This window comes from Taeniopygia guttata, chromosome 37 (genome assembly GCF_048771995.1).
Source record: "Taeniopygia guttata chromosome 37, bTaeGut7.mat, whole genome shotgun sequence".
Taxonomy (NCBI): domain Eukaryota; kingdom Metazoa; phylum Chordata; class Aves; order Passeriformes; family Estrildidae; genus Taeniopygia; species Taeniopygia guttata.
The window spans coordinates 3,249,073-3,271,641 of record NC_133062.1 but is presented as its reverse complement, the minus strand read 5'-3'; the positions used below and the strand labels follow the sequence as shown (position 1 = coordinate 3,271,641).

General features: G+C 56.7%; 1 pseudogene; it reads right to left on the bottom strand.

The window, feature by feature from the left end:
- LOC116807532 (uncharacterized) overlaps positions 1-22,569 on the bottom strand; it is a 1,256,502-nt pseudogene that overhangs the window by 1,224,233 nt on the left and 9,700 nt on the right.

Below are 22,569 nucleotides of genomic sequence, written 5' to 3'. Positions count from 1 at the left end.
GCACGGGAGGGAGAGGCCCGGAGAGACGCAGGGGGAGCACCGGGCCTGGTGGCCCTGAAGCTGCCCCAAGGCCAGGTTTCAGCCCAGCGCCTGAGGCAGGGAGACGCCGTGGGGGAGGGAGGATGGAGAGCTGCTGGAGGGGTGGCCTTGGGGCCAGCAAAGGCAGAAACTCACAGCCAGGGCAAGGACAGCCGTGTGGTCCCCATCGGAGGTGCACGTGCTGTGCTCTGGCCAGCTCCCCAGCACCTCGAGGAGTACGAGCATGGCTGGCTCTGCAGTCCTGGGCGAGCACATGATGCTCTTCCACATGGCCAAAGCAGCTCTGTGGGGTCAGAGCTCTGTCTCAGAGGAGTCTGGGACACAGCAGCGTGGCCTGGGCGGCAGCGGGGAGCTGAGCTGCTCTGCCAGCCCTGCCTCTGCCCACTGCCCCTCACTGGGAGCACGCAGGCAGCCTAGCCCTGTGGGGACTGGCCCCTGAGGGGCAGGGGGGAAGCATGGCAGCATGCTGGGGGGCTGGCAGGGGCCAGGGCTGGCAAAGGGAGCAGCCAGAGGGCCCTGGAATTCTCTGTTTGTCAGACACCTGGGACAGGCTGTACAGGGTGAAGGGCTGCTGAGCCTTGTGGACACGTGGGCCCCGTACCTGTCACACACTGGGGCCACACGCAGGAGAGCCATCACCACGTCAGAGGGCTGTGCCTCTGTCAGATCCAGAAGGGGCCTGTACAGATTGTACTCAGGAAACTCATTGGCCACGAGGATGTACCTCACCACGGCAGGCAGCTGGAGAAGGCAGGGGAGACTTGGAAAGCTGCCAGAGGAAGGAATGTGCCCAGCTGCCCCAGAGAAGTGCTTCCCTTGCCACCACACTGCCATGGCCTCAAAGGCTTCCAGGGAAGAGCAGGTGTGGCTTGGGAGGCCACGCAATTGCTGGGAGGATCAAACCCTGGCCACAGGCTGCTCACTTGCTTTGGGCTGGAAGGACCCTCCTCCACAAGCATATCCAGCAGGGCAGCACTGGTCTTGCTTTTGAAGATGGGAGAGTACGCTCTGACCACAGTGCCCATGACGCTGCTCTCTTCCTCCCGAATCCTCTTCATGAATTTGCAAACCATCTGTAGCAGAAGGGCAAGAAGCCCGGGATGTTGCATGGAGTGCTCCGAGCACAGTGCTGGGCTGAGCAGTGCCAGCAGGCCCAGCCCAGGTGGGGATGGCTGCAGGTACCTGCGCTGTTCTGCGGAAGCGGCCACGGGTGCGTTCCTGCTCTCGTGTGCGCTGCACGGCTGCACCTGGCAAAGAGCGAGCGCAGCCCGAGCTGAGGGGCTGCGGGAGAGGCCGGAGAACACAGCCCAGCCCTGCGCTGCCCAGGCAGGGACAGCCCCGCGCCGCCCCAGGGCATGGAGCACGGCTGTGGGGTGTCTGCCCGGCCCCTATTCCATCCTGTCCATGGGCATGGCCCCAGGGAATGGGATGGGATGGGATGGGATGGGATGGGATGGGATGGGATGGGATGGGATGGGATGGGATGGGATGGGATGGGATGGGATGGGATGGGATGGGATGGGATGGGATGGGATGGGATGGGATGGGATGGGATGGGGTGGGATGGGATGGGGCCAAGCTGGCTGCAGGCACCAGCCCTGTGGCCCAGCTCTGCCACTCACCCTTCTGTGGTAGCTGGAACTGCTCCACCTCTTCAGGCTGCTGTGCTGGGGCAGCTCCAGGGCCTTCTTTCTCCTCCTTCCCCCAGGCCAGCTTGGGCACGCTCGCAGGTCTGTGCTCTACGTCACTGCCTGGATTCATGGCTACTTGCAGGAGAAGGTGGCTCGGAAAAGGTCCGAGTCAGCAAGTGCTGCAGTAGTGCCTTGAGGGCACCTGCAAGAGTGAAGTCTGGGCAAGGCTACAGGACAGCAAGTCCTGCACTCTGGTCTTGGGGGCTCCAGCCACAAGGACAGGAGACTCCTGTCAAGGACAGTGCAAAGCAAATGCCACGGTCTGACCTCGAGGGCAGCTGCAGAAGAGATGCCTCGGGAAGGCCAGAGGTCACCAAGTGTTCTGGTCTGGCCATGAGGTCACCTGCAGGAGTAATACCTCGGGAAAGCTCTGGGTCAGCAAGGAACAAGTGGCTGTGCGAGGGCTCCTCACAGCACCGCTCTCTCCATCCTGTCTTGTCGCGTGCACAGAGCACTGTGGAGTGGCCTTGTCACTGCCAACACCTATGCCACAGCATGTCACAAAGGGCCCTTGGATACCCTGTCCCGTTCCATGCCACGGTGACCATGCTGCACTGTGTCACAAAGGGCCCTTGGATACCCTGTCCCATTCCATGCCACGGTGACCATGCTGCACTGTGTCACAAAGGGCCCTTGGATACCCTGTCCCATTCCATTCCACGGTGACCACGCTGCACCTTGTCACAAAGCGCCCTTGGATACCCTGTCCCGTTCTATACCACGGTGACCATGCTGCACCGTGTCACAAAGGGCCCTTGCACACTCTGCCTGGAGCGTAGGCTCTGGGTCGAGGGGCAGGCTCAGCGTTGCCTGTCTGCAGGCCTCATTGGTGTTCTGCAGGGCGATTTGCTTCACCATGCCGTGCCTCAATCCCTCCTCTGGAACCTGTGCTTCAGCTGCCCTGTACAACCTGTCTATGAAACTAACGAAAGATTCCTGTGTCTCCTGCTTGAGAGAAAAACAGTTAACAACAGGACCACTGGGTCTTAACTTAAAAAATGCTTTTTCTGCCGCCTTGGCAGTTGCTGCCAGTGCCCCTCTTGGAATCTTTTCCGCCTGTGTTGTTGCCACGTCCCACTCCCCCATCCCACACAGATGATCAATGGTTAACATGCCTCCATCGGTGTCAGAGGAGGTCTCGGCTTTTGCCCAAAGCTGGGGTAATGCATCTCGTACCTCCCGCCTCCATATGGATTCCCATACCAAAAACTCAGCTTGAGTAAGCAAGCACAAAAACAGAGCGCGCATGTCAGCAGGGACATACTCATTGGAGGAAACTGTGACTTTTAACAGCCCCCTAAAGTATTCACTTTCCCGGCCAAACTCCTTTTGGGCTTTGCAAACATCTCTAATTACAGCCTGTGGGATAGGGGCCCACTGTGCCAGGGGTCTGCCCCTCTGCCGCGGCATGTAGGTGACCGGTGCAGCAGAAAAGGCAAGCGGGGATTGCGGCAGGTCGCGGCTTCCCCCCTCCCCCCCACTTCCTCCCGCACCCCCCCCCCCTCGGGAATCGAGGCGTGGGAACCAGAGGGCGGGTCGTGGGAACGGAGGGCGGAGGCAGGACCAGGGCTAGGGGGTGTGACTGGTGTTACCTCACCCCTAGGGGCGGGGTCAGAGGGAGGACTGCTGAATGATTCATTAGGGGAGGTGCCAGAAGGGGGTGGAGGGGAGGGGTGGGTGGAGAAGTCTCGGGAGTGGGAGGGGCTGGCTGTAGGGTGAAAGGGGTCGTTGGGAGACAAAGCACGGAGGGAGGGGGATGGGCATGCCATGCGGTCCCCTCCATCTTGTGCCCTGGGGCAGGGAAGGGGATTATTTTGGGAAAGGTCAGGGAAAGGTTGTGGAGAGGGATCTGGGGTTTTAAAACTCACAACTTTACTACTATGGGGCAGGACTGTACAAAGAGAGCAACTTTGGGGAGGGGAAGGGTGCAGGGCGATGCCAGCATTGTCCTGTGATGGAACCTGGGGGTTGACAGAGAGGCCAGAATCTGCCTGCGGCTGGTTTTGCCGGGATGCCTGTCTGAGAATCCCCGGGCTAGGGAGAGAGGGATAGGAGAGGGAGTTTGGGGGATTTGGGGGGCTTCGGGGGATGCATTCACCCTGGGGTGGCTCTGGCTTCCCTTCACAGTTATTTTTGACAATATTTCTCAATTGGATTGCCAGATGGATGAAAATTGAGAGGGACTGGTCGTCCTTTTGAGCAATTTCTTTTTCAACTCGGTCCCAGAATTGAATTTGGTACAAATTTGCCTGCGAGATGTCCTGGAAGGACTGCCAAAGCCACTGGGCAAAACGCTTAATGTCTGACTTTTTACATCTCTTTCCTCCCCCAACTAGAATTCCTAGGATTTGAACGTAAATTCTCTCGTGCGACACAGACAATTTTGCACCCATTATGTCGATGTTAAAGTGTGTCGCGAACCTCGCGGCTGGTAAAATAACAAAAGAAAAAAAATACCTCTATCGGAAAGCCAGGTAGCCTGCCCTTACACACTCCCTGCAGCGGGAGAAAAAATGTGGGCTCTTATCGCCCCCTTGTGGGAGAAAGAGAAACCCACCCCAAAAGGAGAAGGGCGTACCCAGCCCAGGGGACCCCGGTAACTCACCACGGGTCCGGCGACGTCCAAAGGGGAAACGAAAAGTCCAGCTGTGAAGTTTTCGCTGTGGGGGGACCGAACTTCAGCGGTGCAAGCCAAAGCTGCAGGTCCAAGCCCTCTGGAAACCCTGGCTCCTTAAAACGGAACCGCAGCTTGCGAGGGTGTTGTAACGTCCACGAGGTAAATCCACCAGCCTCTTGGGGCTCAGCGGTCCTCAGTCCGTGGCCTGGAGTTCCCAAGCCCCACGTTGGGCGCCACAACTGCCGTAGTGCTCTCTTTTCCCCCCTTTGTCCCAGCTAGCTCTGTGGCGGAAGGGGAGCGCGGGCAGTCTCCGTCTTTTCCGGCGAGCCCTCGCGGGCGTCGGCTGGTGCTACGTGGGTCTGGGAGCAGAGGCGTGTCCCGCGGCGAATAAAGGGAGAGAGACTTTTCTCCCACAGGCAGAATTCCAGTTTATTGCAGTTTGGCTGGGAAAGCAAAAACCGAAAAGACTGCGGCGTGCCGCGCTTGAGTTTGTTTGTGCCGCCTTGCCGGTCAGGGGCGGGGCGGCGTGCTCCGGAGCTGGCCGCGAGCATGGGGAGGCGGCGCGCGGGGCTGCGGCGCGGTGGCCGACTCACGTGGGTGCCGTGGCGGGAGCGGCAGCCGCGGTCGCGGAGCGGAGCAGCCGCAGCAGGGTCGTCCGGAGCGGCGGCGGCAGCAGCAGCACGCAGGGGCTGGCAGAGAGAAAAGCCGCGGCGGGGGAGCGGGGCGGCAGCAGCACGCAGTGGCTGGGCGAGAGAAAAGCCCGGGGCGTCCCTAGCCCGCAGGTTAAGTACCGAACAGGGGAAACCCGGGGCAGCCAATGGGGTAACGCCACGGGGGGTCTGAGGGCAGTGGGGTGCAGGGGTACATCCAATGGGGAATGGACAGGTGGAGGGTCCCAGGGTGTCTGCCGACCCCGCCGCGTGACTGACAGATGGCCTGAGATGTAAATACAATGACTCTGCACTTTCCCGGGAAGGCAAACCGCAGGGACAGATGGGAAAACCCGGGGGGTTGCTACAGAGCGCGGGGGGGGGGGGGGGGGTACATGGAATGAAATTATACATAATAAAACATATAATAACACAATTCCACACCTGAGGGACACCTGAGGGACACCTGAGTGACACCTGGCACACCTGAGTGACACCTGGCACACCTGGCACACCTGGGCACAGGTACATCACACCTGAGTAACACCTGAGTGACACCTGAGTGACCCCTGGGCACAGGTAATGTTACACCTGGGGACGGATGTCACACCTGGACACAGGTGATGTCACACCTGGGTGGGTGCAGCGAGACAGAGCCACCTGTGCAGGGACACGGTGATGTCACGTGTATGACATCATAGCACCTGGGGGATGAGACAGCTGGGGAGGGGGGAACATCACAACATCACAGCTGCTGAGGTGACACACACAGCAGGAGCCCCAAGGAACACCTGGATCCCCCCAAATTACACCTGGGACACCCCCAAAACCACCTGGAAATGCCTCAGGGACACCTGGATCAACCCTGGGACATCTGAACTTCCCTCAAAAACACCTGGATCCCCCCAAAAACCACCTGGGCCTACCCAAAACCCACCTGGTCCCACCCAGGATCTCCTGGACCGACCCAGGGACAGCTGGACCCACCCCCCAAACTCATTGGGACCCCACTGAAACTCACCTGGATCCCCCTCTAAATCCACCTGGGACCCCCAAAACGCACCAGGACTCCCCCAAAACCCACTTGGACCCACCCAGGAGCACCTGGGATCCCCCAAACTCATTCGGACCACCCCAAAGCCCACCTGGAGCCCAAAAAATCACAGGTGTGGTCCTGCTCCCCCACTCCCCTGGGTTTGAATTTTTGGGTCGATTTGTGGCGATTTTTGGTTTCCATTGATAAAAATCTATCTGGGGGCGGGGCCAAGGCTCATTTGGGGTGGGGCTTCAGGAGGGGGCGGGGCCAGAACCCGGAGCTGGGAACTGGGAGGGGCGGGGCCTGAGGGGGCGGGGCGCTCGGTGGGCGTGTCCAGCAGCAAGGGGCGGGGCCATAACACAGGGCGGGGTCTAAAGAGGGCGTGGTCAGTGTCTGGGGGTTCGTCCTGCCCGCTCCCAGGTCCCCAAATTCCCCTGGACCCTCCCTCACCGCCCCGCCCCCACCCACGGGACACACCTCGAAACCTCCCCAGCCCCTCCCCCCTCGGCCCCCCCGAGCTGTTTTCACCTGGGAACCCCCAAATCTTTGGGAATGCTCACCTGGGACCCCCTAAAGCTCCCCTGCACCCCTCCAAAATCTCCTCAGGACCTCACAAACCTCACCTGGGACCCCAAACCTCACCTGGAACCCCCCAAATTCTCACCTGAGACCCCCAAACTTCTCCTAGGACCCCCAGACCTCACCTGGGCAGGTGGGAAACCCCAAATCCTTGGGAATTCTCACCTGGGACCTCGCAAACCTCACCTGGGACTACCCAAACCCTCACCTGGGACACCCCAAACCCTCACCTAGGACCCCCCCAAAATTTCCTCAGGACCCCCCAAAAGCGGCCAAAGGTGGGGCAGGGCCGGGGCGATGACGTCACCTCTTCCTGTTTCCCCTCTCCAGCCGCGCCCCGTTCCCGCGTGTCCCCAACTGTCCCCGGCCGTGTCCCCTCCCCGGAGTGTCCCCAGCGGCCATGGAGCCCCGCGGGGTGCGACAATCCCGGCGGGGGGCCGGAGGGGACGGGGGGGAATGTGGGGGATAGGGGGTGACAAAAGGGACAGAGGGGACAGCAGAGCCCTCCGGGGACGGGACAAACGGGACCACAGGAGGGCACAGGGACCACTGTAGGAAGCCACAAGTGCCACCAGGCCCCTGACACCTCTCCTGTCCCCTCCCCAGCTGTCCCCCCACCAGCTGCTGGAGGCGATGGTGGCTGTGGTGGCCACACTGGGCGAGCTGGTGGCCACCCTGAGAGAACTGATGGCCACCGTGGCCAGGCCGCACAGGGACGTGCTGCTGGCCGTGTCCCCAGAGTTCCTGCGGGTGGCTGTGGGGACCTTGATCTTTCACCTCCAGGACGCCCTGCGCCACATCCATGTCCCCTCCCTGGGCTGGACCCTGGCTAACCTCGGGGACACCCCAGGGACCACCTGGGCCTGTGTGAGAGCCCTGGGCAGCGCCAGGCGTGTGCTGGACAGGCTCATGGACAGATGGGCCCGGCTGGCCAAGGCGGCCACCGAGCTCTGCGACGCCTGCAGGGATGCGGCCACCGGGAGGGGACAGCGGCTGGAGCTGTACCTGGGGCTGCTGGGGGACTTGGTGGCCGCGTGTGACGAAGCCACCGCGTTACCCCAGGAGCTGCAGCGCAGGCTCAGGGACATTGAGGCTGCCCTGGAGGGGACAACGGAGGTGTCCCGATTTCCGTGCGGCCTTGGTGGCCACAGCGGCCGAGGCTGAGCAGCTGTGGGAGGCCAGTGCCTGCCTGGCCACGTGTCACCTGCTGGGGACACTTAGGGACTTCAACAGCCTCTTCTTCTGTCCCTCTCCTGGCCACAGTGGCTGTGCAGTGGCCGAGCGGTGCCAAAGAGCCATGGAGGACATCCTGAGGCTGCTGTGCACAGAGCAACATCACCACTGGGCCGTCATCAGGCTGGTGTCACCTCGGCAGAGACTCGGGGACATTCTGAGGGCACTTTGGGAGCACTTGGGGACACTTTGGGAAGGCGTGTGGCAACGCTGGTGGGGGCGGGGGGGTAAACGAGCCTCCCCTCAGTGCCTTGCAGGAGACCCGGCTGTGATTTGGGGGCCGGGGGGGTCCCCAGGCAGCCCCCACTGCTGAGCACTGACCCTGCCCCGGGGGGCGCCGGGACCCCCCAAAAACCTCGCCCGCACCCCCTTCAGTGCCCCCGAACCCCCCTCGAGCACTGACACCCCCTCACCGGGCACTGGGACGAGTGGAGACCCCCTCTCGGTTTTCTGGGGGTCGAGATGACCCCGAGATTGTGAAAAGTCCTTTTCTCCCAGCCCGCGCGGGCAGAGAAGGAGTCGAGATGCGGAGCTTTGCTTCTCAGGGACGTTTATTTTCCCTTTTCTCTAACAGCTTTGTCCGCTCTGCTGAGCTCTGTCTAGCAGGTCGGTCTGTGGCAGTCTCCCTGCCCTCAGGGCGCTGTTTGCCTTCTACACTAAAAACTACCTGGACTGTGTTTACAATAACGTGCCAATATCTATCATTTATGTTGGACAGTGTGTCTCTACCTTCAACCAACAGAAAAGTGTCACCATCACAGCAAGACATGGAGGGCAAAAAGAAGGAGAAGAAGGTCAGGACACACCCAGATCCCTCCACCTTGTCCCATTGAACCCCGTATTTTAAAGTGTTAAAATTCTACTTTTCCACCCTGTGTTAATTCACCTACCACGCTACTCAAACCCTTGGGCCTTGTAATTCCTCATACAAAGTTGGCAATTTTCTCCAGGGGCTAAAACCAAAGCCACCGGTGTTCTTGACACCATGCCAAGGTCTCCAAGGCCCCTGCCAGGGTCTGGAGCCATCCAGGGCAGACAGAGGGATGTCCTGGATTCTGAGACTGAACAGTGGGAGCCCCCCGGGCACTGCCCCCCCCCACCAAGCACCGGGATAGGGACCGGACCCCCCTCGAACCCTGGGAACCCCACAAGCACCGGGACCCCCCAGGCAGCGCCACCCCCTTGCACCGGGAAAGGGACCGGGCCCCCCTCGTGCACCGACCCCGCCGAGCACTGGGCCCGGACCCCCTTTGTGCCCCCATCCATGATGGAGGTTCCATCCCCTCCGCTTTGACCCCCCCAGTGCCACGGAACCCCCAGGAACAGTGCAGGGACTGTGGGGGACCCCAAGAGCTGGGGGGGCACAGGGGGTTAACCAGTACCAGGGGAGTCCCTTAGGGTTTGGTCCTTTACCCCCTGTTGTCTCCCAGGACCCCCTGTTATCATCAGCGCCACCCCCAATTTACTGGGACCCCCTCCATTCACTGCTTCCCCCCTTCCTTGACTCCCCCAAAGTGCTGGGACCCCCCGAGCTATGAGCCCCCCACAGTGCGCCAGGACCCCCCACTCACCTCCCATCCCCCATCCATGGGAACCCACCCACATCACAGCAGCACAAGGAGAAGAAGCCAACACCTTCCCCACACCCAGCATGGATCACCAGGACCACGGATCAGCAGGGCTCTGCCCAACGGGGGTCACTGGGGATCATCCAGCCCGGATCCTCCCATGGGGGATGGAGCTGGAGCAGCGCACCAAGCTCTTCCCTCACTCTCTTCCCTCACTGCAAGCTCTTCCCTCACTCTCTTCCCTCACTCCAAGCTCTTCCCTCACTCGGGGCACTCACAGGGCTTCCCTTAGTGGTGCCTCCGTTGGTGCTGGGTCAAGTGAGAGTTCTGCGAGAAGCTCTTTCCACACTCCCCACATTCGTAGGGCCTCTCTCCAGTGTGGATGCGCCGGTGCACGGTGAGGTTGGAGTTGCGGTTGAAGCCCTTCCCGCAGTCGGGGCAGCGGAAGGGCCTCTCCTCTGTGTGAATCCGCTCATGTTTGAGGAGATCAGAGCTGGTCTGAAACCTCTTCCCACATTGGGGACACTCATAGGGCCTCTCCCCGGTGTGGATGCACTGGTGTGTTCTCAGAGTAGAGCTCCAACCAAAGCTCTTCCCACATTCCAAGCACTCATAGGGCCTTTCCCCAGTGTGGATCACCTGGTGCTCCATCAGGTGAGACTTGTCTCTGAAACCCTTCCCACACTTCCCACACTCGTAGGGCCTCTCCCCGGTGTGGATGCGCCGGTGCACGGTGAGGTTGGAGTTGCGGTTGAAGCCCTTCCCGCAGTCGGGGCAGCGGAAGGGCCTCTCCTCTGTGTGAATCCACTCATGTACGAGGAGATCGGAGCTGGTCCGAAACCTCTTCCCACACTCCCCACACTCGTAGGGCCTCTCCCCAGTGTGGATCCTCTGGTGCCGGATCAGGTTGGAGCTCCGACTGAAACCCTTCCCACATTCCAAGCACTTGTGGGGCTTCTCCCTGCCATGAGGCTTCTCCACCAGCTCCGAGCTCCGGCTGGATCTCCGCCCGCCTTCCTGGCTCAGGGGAGCTCTTTCCTCCCCGCAGCTCCCTGGGCTGGGTTTGCAGCTCCTCCTCCTGCAGCATCTCCGGGGCTTTTCCTCCTCCTCCATCCAGACACGCCCAGGGAATGAAAAATCCTGGTTTGGGGAAAAAAACAAGAGGAGAGCACCTTGGACTGGAGATTCTTCCGTGCTTCAGTTCATCTCAGGAAGTCATTGGGAATCTTGTGTCTGTAAGAACCTCCAAAGCACCAAGATTTAGCCCAAAAATCCCACAAACTTCAAGATACAGATCAAAAACTCCCCAAACATCACAAGTCAGCAAAAACCTCCTGCAAAACATAAAGATTCAGCTGCCACATAAAACCAAAGCACCAACATTTAACCCAAGCAAGCTCAGAAACACCAAGATTCACCCCGTGAAAATCATGGATCCCCCTCCACAGTCACCTGCTGCATGTGGGGGGAGAAATGCTCCTGGGGCTGGGGGGAGACAGCTTATACACGGAGGGGTGGAACCTTCTGCTGCTTCCTCTTTCTGCTCCTCTTCCTCCGCCTGTGTCTCTCCTCTTCCTCACACTCCTCTTCCTCCTGCTATTCCTCCTTCTCCTGCACAATCCCACCCTCTCCTGCCACCTGCATCGTTTGACCATTCTGTTCCTCAAGCCTGCTTCTCCTTCCCTTCTCCTCCTGCCCCCAGGCCCAGCACCCACTGCCGGCTCCCTCTTCCCCCCAGACCCACAGCATCCCAGCCGAGGGGCAGGGATGGAGCTGGGGCAGGTCGGGCTGGGGCAGCGCTGGGCTCTCGGCCGCTCCCGCCCGCACTCGGTCCCCACTGCAGCCGCTCCCGCCAGGACAGCGCGGGGGGGCCCGGCCTTGGCGCTGCCCCACTCCCACCTCCCCAAATTCCCCTCGCGGGGGCGATGGGGCCGAGGGGGGGACGCAGGTGGGGTCCAGGTGGGGAACGCGGGGAGCTGCGAGTCTGCCTGGCAACTGGTGAGTCATCAGCGCCGCGGGCTCTGATTGGCTGAGCTCTGCCTGAGGGCTGCGCCTGCAGCAAAGAGGGGACACCCTGCTCCAGGGGGGATGTCCCACAAACGGGGGACCCCCATGAAAGGAGCAAGAGCAAAGTGTCTTTACAAACAGATGCTCTGAATCTGCTCGGAGATAGGGTCAAGCAACTTTCATGTAAGTAAGTGACAGGAGAAGCCTTGGTTTCAGAAAATGTTATTAATTGATGACACAGACTGCTGCTCAGCCAAGGCCCTGCTCTATTCATGAACTTCCAGAAGAACAACAAAGACTTAACAGAGCCATGAATATCATTTGCTATATAAAAGCAGGGAGCATATTAAGGGAGTATGTAGTAGGTGGATTGGGAAGTCTGTAGCTCTCAAATACTTCAGCCAATGGGGAAAGCAGAGGGAGATGTGGCCAGGAGAATTAGGATGAAAAGGAGGCTGTGTCCTCCAACAGCATGAGAGATCCCATGGGGAATGTCCCATGGCCTCTCCCATTTTTAGAAATGAAATTAGTTTCACAGGACTCCTCTGTCTGCTTTGTGGACAGAATCCTCTGGTGATGTCAATTTTCCCGCACACCCTGGGGCAGGGAGTGCAGCTGAAGGTGCCTCACCCACTTTGGGTGATCGGCTCCCTTGGCTGGCAGCGGCACCGGGGATTGATTGGGGACCCGGGAGTGACCAGGAGACAGACGAGTGACACATCAGGGGGGTCTGTGAAGAGTCAGCAGGGAGAGAGCACTGAAAATCTCATCAGTGAGTGCCCTGGGACCTCCGGGGAGTGAACATGGCAGGGCACCCATGGAGGGGAGAAAAGGGAAAGCCAGGGAGGGGTCCTGGCCAAAGGGAGGATGATCCCAAAATGTCTCTGAAGGGTCCCATGGGAGAATGCTGAGGTAGTTTGCACATTCCCCCAGAGGTAATTAAGGACATGGACACCCAGGGAGGGCAATAAGGGAAGGGGAGAAGGGATTTGGACAACAGGGGATGGATGGTGTTGGTGCCCTGGGAAGGGATCAGGTGAAGGGGAGTGTGCAGCAATATGGTTCAGGCAAGAAGCAGCAGGAGGAATCTATGTGGTAAGAAAAAGGATGATGGCAAAGAGGAGGAACAGAAAAATACTCAGGATTGGGATGTTTTTCAGCAGGGTCTTATCCTGACAATTTGCCAGCTGATACTTTGAATTCCCAGTTTCCAGGAGAGGAAAAGCAGGAGGTCAGGATGTCAGGGGTTTCTCTGTGGTGGGCAGCGGCAGCAGCGGGCGCAGAGGTGCGGGACCGGGAGCAGGGCTGGGGGCCTGTGGGGAGCTGCGGGGCCGGGCCGGGGCTGTGGGGCAGCCGGGGCTCAGCGCCGGGCGCTGCCTGAGCCCACCAGCCCCGGGCAGGGCCGGCAGTGGCCCCCGGCCCCCAGGAGGCTGCGGGACGCCCCGGCCGCTGCCCGGCCCCGGGGAGCTGCCGGCCCTGCCCGCCGGGGGGGCCGCCTTTGGACACTGCGGCAGGACAGGCACCGGCTCTGCCACACGGGCTGTGCAGGGGACCCTGAGCACAAGGAGCAAAACAAAGGAACCTCTGGAAACGCAGATTTTCATGGTTGGACATAGAAGTGAATTTTCTCAGGCAGCCGGTCTCAAAGCAATCAGTGGTCAGGTTTGGATATTGGCACCGGGAGTGGCCACTGAAGGCATGGGCACGCCTCTGAGAACACAGAGTTCACAGCAAGAACTCCCAGCAGAACTGTCTCTTTGGAGAGTGCAGACTCTCCCCCGCCCACCACGGGCTGGGTAGGGGAATGGAAGCCCTGCGGCCTGGGAGGGATAGGCCAGGGGGAGGAAACCTGAGATGTCTTTGTTCCCCACGCCCCCACACCACCGGAGGGAAACAGACAGAGAGCCTGAAGGCACCTGGAAATACACTGGCAGAGGAGAAGGAGAAGCGGGGGGAAGGTGCCCAGCCCTGGGAGTTGGGGTCTGGGCTGAGATTTCAGCAGCCAGGGCAGTCCAAGACTTTTAACCCTTTCCTGGGAAATGAAAGCTTTGTGAAATATTACTCCTCCTCCACTTGAAAGAGAAAAGAGACACTCTGGGACCTGAGATGTTAGGGAAAGCAGGTTGGGGGGGAGATGATGGAGTGGCTTTTGGCTGGACTTCTTGTTAGCCATTGACTGAGCCAATTTCTCCTGCAACAGAGACTGCATCTTTAGGGGGATGCAATGGTGAGCCAAGAGACCTGCTTCAGCAAATTCCAGCACAGGAATGGAGTGAACAGAGGAAAGCTGAGGAGGGTGTGGTGATGCCCTCTGTCTTCAGGAAGAAGATCTCCGTTTGCACCCTCAGCCCCAGGGGAGGAGGAAAATGGGGGGGGCACTGTGGTCCCAAAATGAAAACTGAACTGTTGTTTCTTTTGTTCCTTGGCAAAGCATCCTTAAAGGAGCCCTATGAGCAGTCTGTCCATGCACGGCGGTGAGGGCACTGTGACATGGCAAGGAGAGTGTCACACTGGCACATTTTCTCTGGGCAGTGCCATGTGTGACATGGAAACACGAGAGGTGGCAATTGTGTTTCCTGGGGGTCTGTGGTGCAAGAGAGACTCCTCTCTCCCCTGATAGACTGAGTATTGATTATCTGAAAGGTGATGACCTGATTGAGGGTCCAAGTTGTGTCCCACTGTGATTTGTTGGAGTTTGGGTGCAGGGAGGAGGAATGTTTTGGAAGGTTTTAATTCTGGATGTAGTGTGTATCTTTTATTATAGTAGTAGCTTAATAAAGTTCTTTCTCCTTTATCTCTAAGCTTAGGCCTGCTCTGCTCTGTTCCTTATTGCATCTCACAGCACTTATTTGGGAAGCTGGATTTCCATGGGGACACAGGCATTGTGCCAGCATCAAAACATGACATGATGGTACATGAAGGATCAGGATTTTCTGTGAAGGATTTGGTTTGGGTCCCTGCAGAAAGGAAAGATTTTGCAGAAAGCTCAGCAGCTCTCAGAGGATGAGCACCCACAGGCAGTGACCAGGGCTGCAGGAGTGGCAGAAGAAGGCCCTGCAGCACTTGGGCACAAAGGCACAGCAGCTGAAGGCAAGGAGGGATGAGCAAAAGGCCAAGCTGAAGGCAAAGGCCATGGCAGAGTTCCCACAGCCCCTGAGGGACCAACCCCAGGGCCCAAGGGGGCCCCAGCACCCAGGGGACGGCCTCGGCCACAAGCACCTGGCAGAGGCATTGCCCTCCTGGCCAGGGCAGAGCCCACCCAAACAGCCCCTGGGAAGGAGTCAGGGCTCCAGCTGCAGCCCACAAGGACACTGCAAGCACAGACAGCAGCACCCTCAGGAGGAGCGAGTCCACCCCTGCATGGACATGGATTGTCAGGGCTCTCTGAGCTCCCATCCCACCGGGGACCCACCACACTGCAGCCCTGGAGAACATCCAGGCTGCGTCTGCATCCAGAGGAGGCCTCTCCTGATGGACACAGGGGCCTCTCCATCCACTCTGAATCTTACACCTAAGAGGGGGAACATTGTAAAGGAATGTTTTCATTATTAAGGGAATAAATTGGAAAGCTGAGCTGGTGTCATTTGTTCAATCACTATTAGGAGCTGTGGAGCATAGGTTCGAAATAAACCAATTTCTTTTCTTCCTACTGTGATTGTTATTAACTAGGAAGGAAGTTGATGGTGGCATTGTAATATTGTAAAAGGTGATACAGAGGCTATTGCTGCTGTACCTTTGTGTCAAATGTCTGGCAAGGCCTATGCTGAAGGGAACCCAGAGGTGTGGGCAGCCCCAGAGGGAAAATTTGATGTGGAGCCTCTCCAAATTACTTGGAAGCAACCAGGACAAGTGGGGGCTAAAAGCAACACCTTGTTCCAGGGGAGGGAAGGAAGGGCTCACAGCCTGGTATGGAGTCCCTGCTAAAGGCAGGGCTCTTGGAGCCAGGGATGTCTCCCTACAGCACTCCTACCCTGCCACTCAGGGAATCAGATGGCTCCAATGAGGAGCACAAGAACAAGTGGTAGAAAAAGCCTCTATGAAATGGCTGAATTTTCTAGATAAAAAACAACTTTTGAGTATTAGGGGAAACGTGCAAATGGATGGTGGAGAAAAACGTTAAATATTTGGGACATATTTTGACTGAAATTACGTAGTTGAATGACCAAGAGAAGGTGTGGGCAATCTCAGAAGTAACGTTATCCAGGACCAAAAAGGAGCAGAGACAATTCTGAGAATTATTAGGGAATTACACAGACTGTATTGAGGATTCTCTGTTCCAGCCAGAACATTGTAGGACTTTGTAACCCCAGACAGCCTCCATGCTGTGGTATGGACAGGAGAAAGTGAATAAAACTTGAGAAAATGAAAAACCAAAACTATTGATGCCTCAGCTGTGGCTCTTCCGGACTCAGAAAAGAAATTGGAATTGTAGGTGAATGTTCAACAGGGCCATGCCAAAGGAATTCTTGGGCCAAAATGTTTCACCCAGTGGCCAGAGTGGCCTCATTGTCTGCAGAATTGTGCAGCCACAGCTTCAACGGGAACCGAGGCCCAAAACCTGATGACAACAGGATCTCCAACTGTTCCAGTCTGCCATCAAGTTCAAGCTTTGATAACCAAAAGAGCCTCGCAATGGATGAGCAGTGCTCGGTTATTACAGTGTGAAACTTGTTCAGTGGCACAGGAGGATTCAGAACTGAGGACAGGAGAAGGGTTTAACCCAGCCTCCTGTTTGAACAGCCCCCAGAGGGGCTGGGAAGAAACCCAGCACTGCATTCAAGTGACAGAGCTCCAGACCCAGCCTGGGGGAGATTCAGGAGACATTGCCCGGCTTGAGGCAGAAAATGTCTTTGTGGATGGCTCTTCAAGGGCAGCAGAAGGGAAAAGAGTTCCAAGACACGCTGTTATTGAGGAAAGGGAATCAGACAAAGCCCAGGTTACCCCCATGGTCAGCTCAACTGGCACAGCTGTGTGTGCTTGTAAGAGCCGGGCACTGAAATGCCCTGAGCAGGAAGGCTTCAATATCTTCTGGTGACACCATCTCACCTAACAGGGGGGCAAAAGCAATTCTGATTGCTCAGCAGACACTGGATCACTTATTAAGGTATTTCTAAAAGACATTACTCCAATAAAAGGTATTGTGGAAGCAACAGACACAGACAGCAGAACTCATTTTACAGGAAAGATCCTCCAGGGGGTTATGGCAGCTTTAGGAATACAATGGGACCTCCAGAACCCCTGGCACCCCCAGAGCTCAGGCTGGGTACAAAGAATGAAAGGGGATGGAAAGAAACACCTTTGGAAGCTGGGGATAGAAACCAAGATGCCATGGGTACGGCTTTTGCCATTGGCTTGGGCAAGAAGAAGAGCCAGACCCAGGGCAGATATTCAATCATTTCCTCTTGGAATTGATCTCGGGAATTCCTTACCCTGGGAATTCTCCACCTAGTGCAGGGTGGAGATAAGGGATGCACAATTAAAGCAGTCTGTGGCCAGAATCCTGTCTCTGGTGCAATCTCTCCCCCAGGAAGCTGGGCTGGCACAGAGCCTGCCTTGGCACTTTGCTGTTGCCAACATCCCAGCAGGACATCGGCTCCTGCCTAAGGAATGCAGAGCAGCACCACTGGTGGCCAAGTGGGCTGGCCCGTGCCAAGTGGCCCCGAGGCCAGAAACAGCCGCCAGCACAGCTGAGCACGGGGGACCCCTCAGCCTCGGCTCCAGGTCTCTGCAGCCCCGGAGATTTGCACTTCCCGCCTGCAGCAGGAGGATGGGAGGCCCCCACTGAGCCTGCACTGAAGGCAGCGCAGCAGCAGCCAGGGCTCCACAGCGGGGCAAGGCCCTGGGCCTGCCCACACATCCTCTGCTGAAATCCTCGGCCTGGCCACCCTCCTTTGGCAGCTCCAGCCACCGGGGACAGCCCTTGCTGCCACTGCTGCAGCTTCAGCGCTCTCTGGGCCTTCCCTGCCACAGCTGCTGGGCAAGAGCTCGGGACAATTCCACTCTGGCTCTCACTTACACTCACACACTGCCCTGCCTGCCATGGCATTGATGGAAAATACACCAGCTCATAGACTTTAACATTGTTAACCTTTCATTTCTCTACTCAGGCTTGCTTTGCCTTGGCCCTGGGGAAAGAAATGTTAAAGGTTTTGTTAAGGGATGTTGCACCACTCAATTGAGATGAGTTTAACACCTCAACACACTGGGAATGGCCCAAAAGATACCCACAAAGATAACGCACAGCAGCAAAACATCAACCCCAGCAGCAAACAGCAACCAACACCTACCCCAGACACTGCCAGGGCTGCAGACACGTGGTCTGCAAAAGGCTGAGAAGGAAATCCAGCACTTCCCACCTCATTAACAGCAGAAGCAAAGAAATCCGGGGCCAATAGGAAACCAAATACTAAAAACTGCACAACTTGAAACTTTGGAACATTAAACCAGTGGATTTAGACTGGTTCTGACTGTATCAACTTTGGGAAAAATTTAGTAAAAGCCACGGAGCTTTTACTCTGATAGTATTTTATTTTTTATATACTCCAATATATTTTACTGATACTTTACGCGTCATGGAACAATTTTCTCTGCACACCCGGGCTATGTGGGGATGGAATGATTTCTGTTGCACATCCTGGCCAGAACCAAGGAATGCCTTGACTCTAACATTAAACATATTGTTGGAGTTTTTCTTTTTCCTGCAGTTTCAGTGCTAAGTTTAGAGCATTAGAGTATTTTTAAATTACTCCTACTTCTATATTGCTGATTAGGTTTGGGTCAGGGATGAGAGAATAGGTTTTTACTTAGAGGAGAAGTAGAAAAAATTTAAGTGACTTGGAAATTTTTTGTGTATGTTTGTGTGTGGCTCTTAGAGATAGAAAAATTTTGGTCTGGGTTTTTCGACGTTCACCTTTAGGGAACATTTTGTGAAGCAAGAAGAGATTTAAAGGTGACCCTTTAACTCATAAATAGAAGATTTGAAGCAAAAGAAAATAAATAGAAGATTTGAAAGAAAAAAAAAAGAAAAAAACAGCAGGTTGGGGGGGGGCATATGTGAGGCTGCTGAAGCTGCTCTGGAAGAGCAGCTGCATTCCAGGCACCCAGGAGAGGAGCTTTAGAAATGCAAATTAACACTGCTGGGCCAGAGTGGGGACAATGTACCTGGCTCTTCTTGCCTGGGGCAGGAATTGGCTGATTCCCTCTGCCCCTCACCCCAAGCTCTGCCTGCTTGCACAGATGGAATCTGCACGGCTGAAGGCAGAGCCCATGGTGAGGATCTGACTCTGAAACAGAAATGGCTGAGGCTGCAAAGGGAAACAGCAAATGGAGAATGTTGTGAAAACTTCACTAAAATAAGGGGGGGGGGGATAATCCCCCTGCCCACTCCAACATCTGCTGCCACTGTCTGTGCTGTACAGGGTGTATCAGAGCACTGGGGCTTTTGCTAGAACAAGTTCAGGGAAACCAGTTGGAATTCAAGTATTTGATTATGTAATTAGAAAAATGCGGTCAATTGATGCAGCCCCGGCTGCAGGGAGCACCCAAAAATGAGGAAAAGATGAAGGGCCACCAGAAAAAATTCTACAACACCATGGGCCAGCCCCTGGGAACCCAAACCAATTTATATCAGGAGGCAGAGAACCCATTTATCATTTCAATGGCATCATTAGATTAAAAGCTGTCCTCGGAATAAGAACCAACCAGACAGCTCCAGCTCCTGACCTTCCTGCCGACCAATCCACTGAAAGAGGAACACAACATTTCACCAGGGGATGGGATCAGATTATCTGTGAGCAGAAAAAAAGGGAGTTTGGGCAAAACTAAATGTCTCAAACTGCTGTTGGCAAAGAGATGACAAGGGAAAAGTGCTGAGAAAGATAACAAAGGAAATAGGAGAGCAGTTTATGTATTGGTCCAAACATGGAAAGGATGGGAATGGGACACGCTTATGTGGCTCCCCGGCACACCAGGGGTTAAACGAATGCTGCTTCTCCTCTTCTGTGCTGCAGCAACTCTCATCTTTTTACCATGTTCCACACCTTGGCAGTGCAGCTCATCCAGCAGCTGAGCCAGGGGATGCAGGTGGCAGCCAGGCCTCCTGATCCACAAACGGCTACAAAAGGACAGGGAATGAGGGCACCGAGAATAATCCCAAAACCAAAGAGGACCCGGGAAGAACAAAACAGAGTCAAGGAGTGAATCTGCCTGGCGAGAGAGCCAGGCAGTTGTAGATAAGGAAGCTACGGGAGAAACCCTCCGTTCCAATAAATGTCACAAATTGACCCACACAGCTGCTCAAAGTCCCGCTACATTCTCAAACTTCGAGGAGAAGAACAAAGACTTAACAGAGCCATGAATATCGGCTGGTATACAAAAGGAGGGTGCATATTAACGAGGACAGGCAGCAGGCGCATCGGGAAGTCTGAACCTTCCAAGGACCTCAGCCCGTGGGCAAAGGCAGAGGGAGATGCGGCCGGGAAAATGAGGATAAAAAGGAGGCTGCGGACTACAACCATGGCAGAGAGCGCACGGCAAATGCCCCACGGCCTCTCCCCCTGCTCGGCAATAAAGTCACTTTTACAGGACTCCTCGCTCTCCTCCGGCCACAGAAACCTCCGGCGACGGGAATTTCCCCGCACGCTCCCGGCCGCGGGGTAGCCCCCTCGGTCCTACCCACAGCAGCCAGGCCGAGCCAGCGCTGCTCCGGCAGCGGCTCCTGCCCAGGCCCCGGCGGGAAGGAGACCGCGGGCAGCCGCTCCCGCCGCGCCCTCAGCCCGGGGCCAGCACGGGCCGGACACGGCACCACCGACCCGCCGCAGCCCCCTGCCGCCCCCTCCGCCCGCAGCCAGCCCCGAGCCCCCGCAGAACCCAGCGCGGCTCCCACCTGCGCCGGGGCCGCCTCCGAGCTCCGCCGACGCCGCCTCACCGCGCTCCGGCCGCTGCCGCCGCTCCCGGGCCCGCACAGACGCTCCTGGCGCCAATGGCGCCGCTGCCCGCCCACGGCCGCCCTCAGCCCGCCGCCGGGGCCGTGCTGCGCCCCGCTCCCACCAATCAGCGCGCCGCAACCACGACTGACGGCACCAGCGGCCAATGGCAGCGAGCTCGGGGCGGGCTCTGCGCACGGCCCAGACTCGCCCCGCGCTCTCAGGGCCCCCCGCGCTGCGTGAGGGCAAAGCCGGAGATGAGCAACAGCCCCGGGACGGGCCCGGGCCCGAGGCGGGATTGAGCTGCCCACACAAACAAACTTCTCCGCACCTCCCGCCACGGCTTTCCCGGCCCTGCGCCTTCCGTGCCTCCGGCTCTGCGGGAAGACCGGGAGCCTCCCTTCTCCTGCCCCTCATTAGTGCATCGGTGCTTGGCTTTGATTTCCCCCAAAAAGGGAAACCTGCCCAAAGCCCTGTGGGTGAGCGGGGGAGGGGAGAGATTTCTGGCAGAAAACTCCAAAGACTCAGAGCAGGATGAGGAGAAGTCAGTGCAGAGCCTTAAATGCAGCTTTCCCCACGCCTCCCTGCTCCCAGCTGCACCTCCTCCCTCGGCAGGGCAGGAGACAGGGAATGGGGCCATGCTCAGCTCATCCCCCGCGGCTTCTCCCTCTGCTCAGGGACAGGAGTCGTTCCCTGCTGCACCCTGCGCTCTCTCCCAGCCGAGACTTCTCCAGGAACTTCTCCGAGCCGAGTCCATCCCCTGGGGCACAGCCCCCTCCAAGTGCTGCAGCGTGGGTCACTGTGCCACGGGCTCGGTCCTGCCAGGCCAGGCTGCTCCAGCGGGGCCCCTCTGCCCACGGGGTCACAGCCTCCTCTCAGGCATCGCCGAGCTCCAGCCTGGCTCCTCCAGGGGCTGCAGAGGGATCTCTGCATCCCCACGGACCTGCAGGGGGATCTCTGCATCCCAACGGAGCTGCAGGGGGATCTCTGCATCCCCATGGACCTGCGGGGGGATCTGTGCAGCCCCATTGTAATATAAATTATGGAATAATTCGTGATTATGTAAAATATACATGAAGTCAGTTGTGCTAGTAGAAAAAGATTCTTAAAGTTTTAAATGACCTGAAGACCCAGCCGGGAAAGACTGGAAACCACAGATGACAGAGAAAGAAAGACCTAATTTACAATTGAAAACACGTGGCTCCCTGCAGAGATGGGCACTTTCCGGGGATACTCCACCAGACGCCCAAGGTGAAAAATGCACATATGTTAGTTTGAATAGTAGTGCTGTATTAACATTTTAATAGTACTGTAAATGTAGTTGTGTAGTTAAATTGAAGCTTTAGTAGTTAAAATAGAAACTATGTATCTGGGTTTTCTTTTAAGGAATGACATACTCGCTTTGACGTAACCATCACAGAACACCCAAATCTTCCAAAGAAGAGGAATTTATGGTTTTCTTGTCAGAAGAATCTAATTTCTTCAGGCCTTGCTCAGACTCGAAGACGCCATGGGGATTAAAGGAAACAGTTGGCATATAACAGACAGAGTTTCTTGTTTTAAATAGAATGTATGCATAACCATGAAGGATATATGAATATGCAATAGTGTAGTTTTAGGGGTGATTCCTTTGTTCACAAGGTATGCTTGTTGTGGCTTAAGTACCCGAGAGCATCTGGACATCCTTAATTCTTTGCTTTTTATTGTCTTATTATTGTCCTAACTCTAAATTTTTATTACTCTAATTGTATTACTATTTTAATAACCATGTTATTATTAAAAATTTAACAGCCAAGTGATTGGCATTTTTCACAATTTTGGTAGCAAAGGATGGTTTCTAACACCTCTCTGCCGGGGCCTTGGAGAGTCAGGGTGAGGAAGACGGGTCCTGCCCTATTTAGGCAGCCTTGCTCTGTTCCCCTGGTGTGTGACCACAGACACAGGTTATGATCGATGGGCAAAAGGAGACAATAAAACAAAGAATAGGGAAAGGATTCCCTAAAACCGTGGTAATTAGCCCCAAGACTAAAGTGTACAGGAAGAACCAAGACCCAAGGACAAAGGATAGGTGAGAATTTGTTGGGATGGGGCGGATAAAGGGGGGAATGAATGTGTGTGACAGAAGCTGCTGGGTATCCCAGACTTGCCAAGTGATTGCTGTAATCTCTCATGCTGCTTTTCGTCTTTTTCATGTGAAAAACGGCCAGTAAAGAGACCAAGGGAGT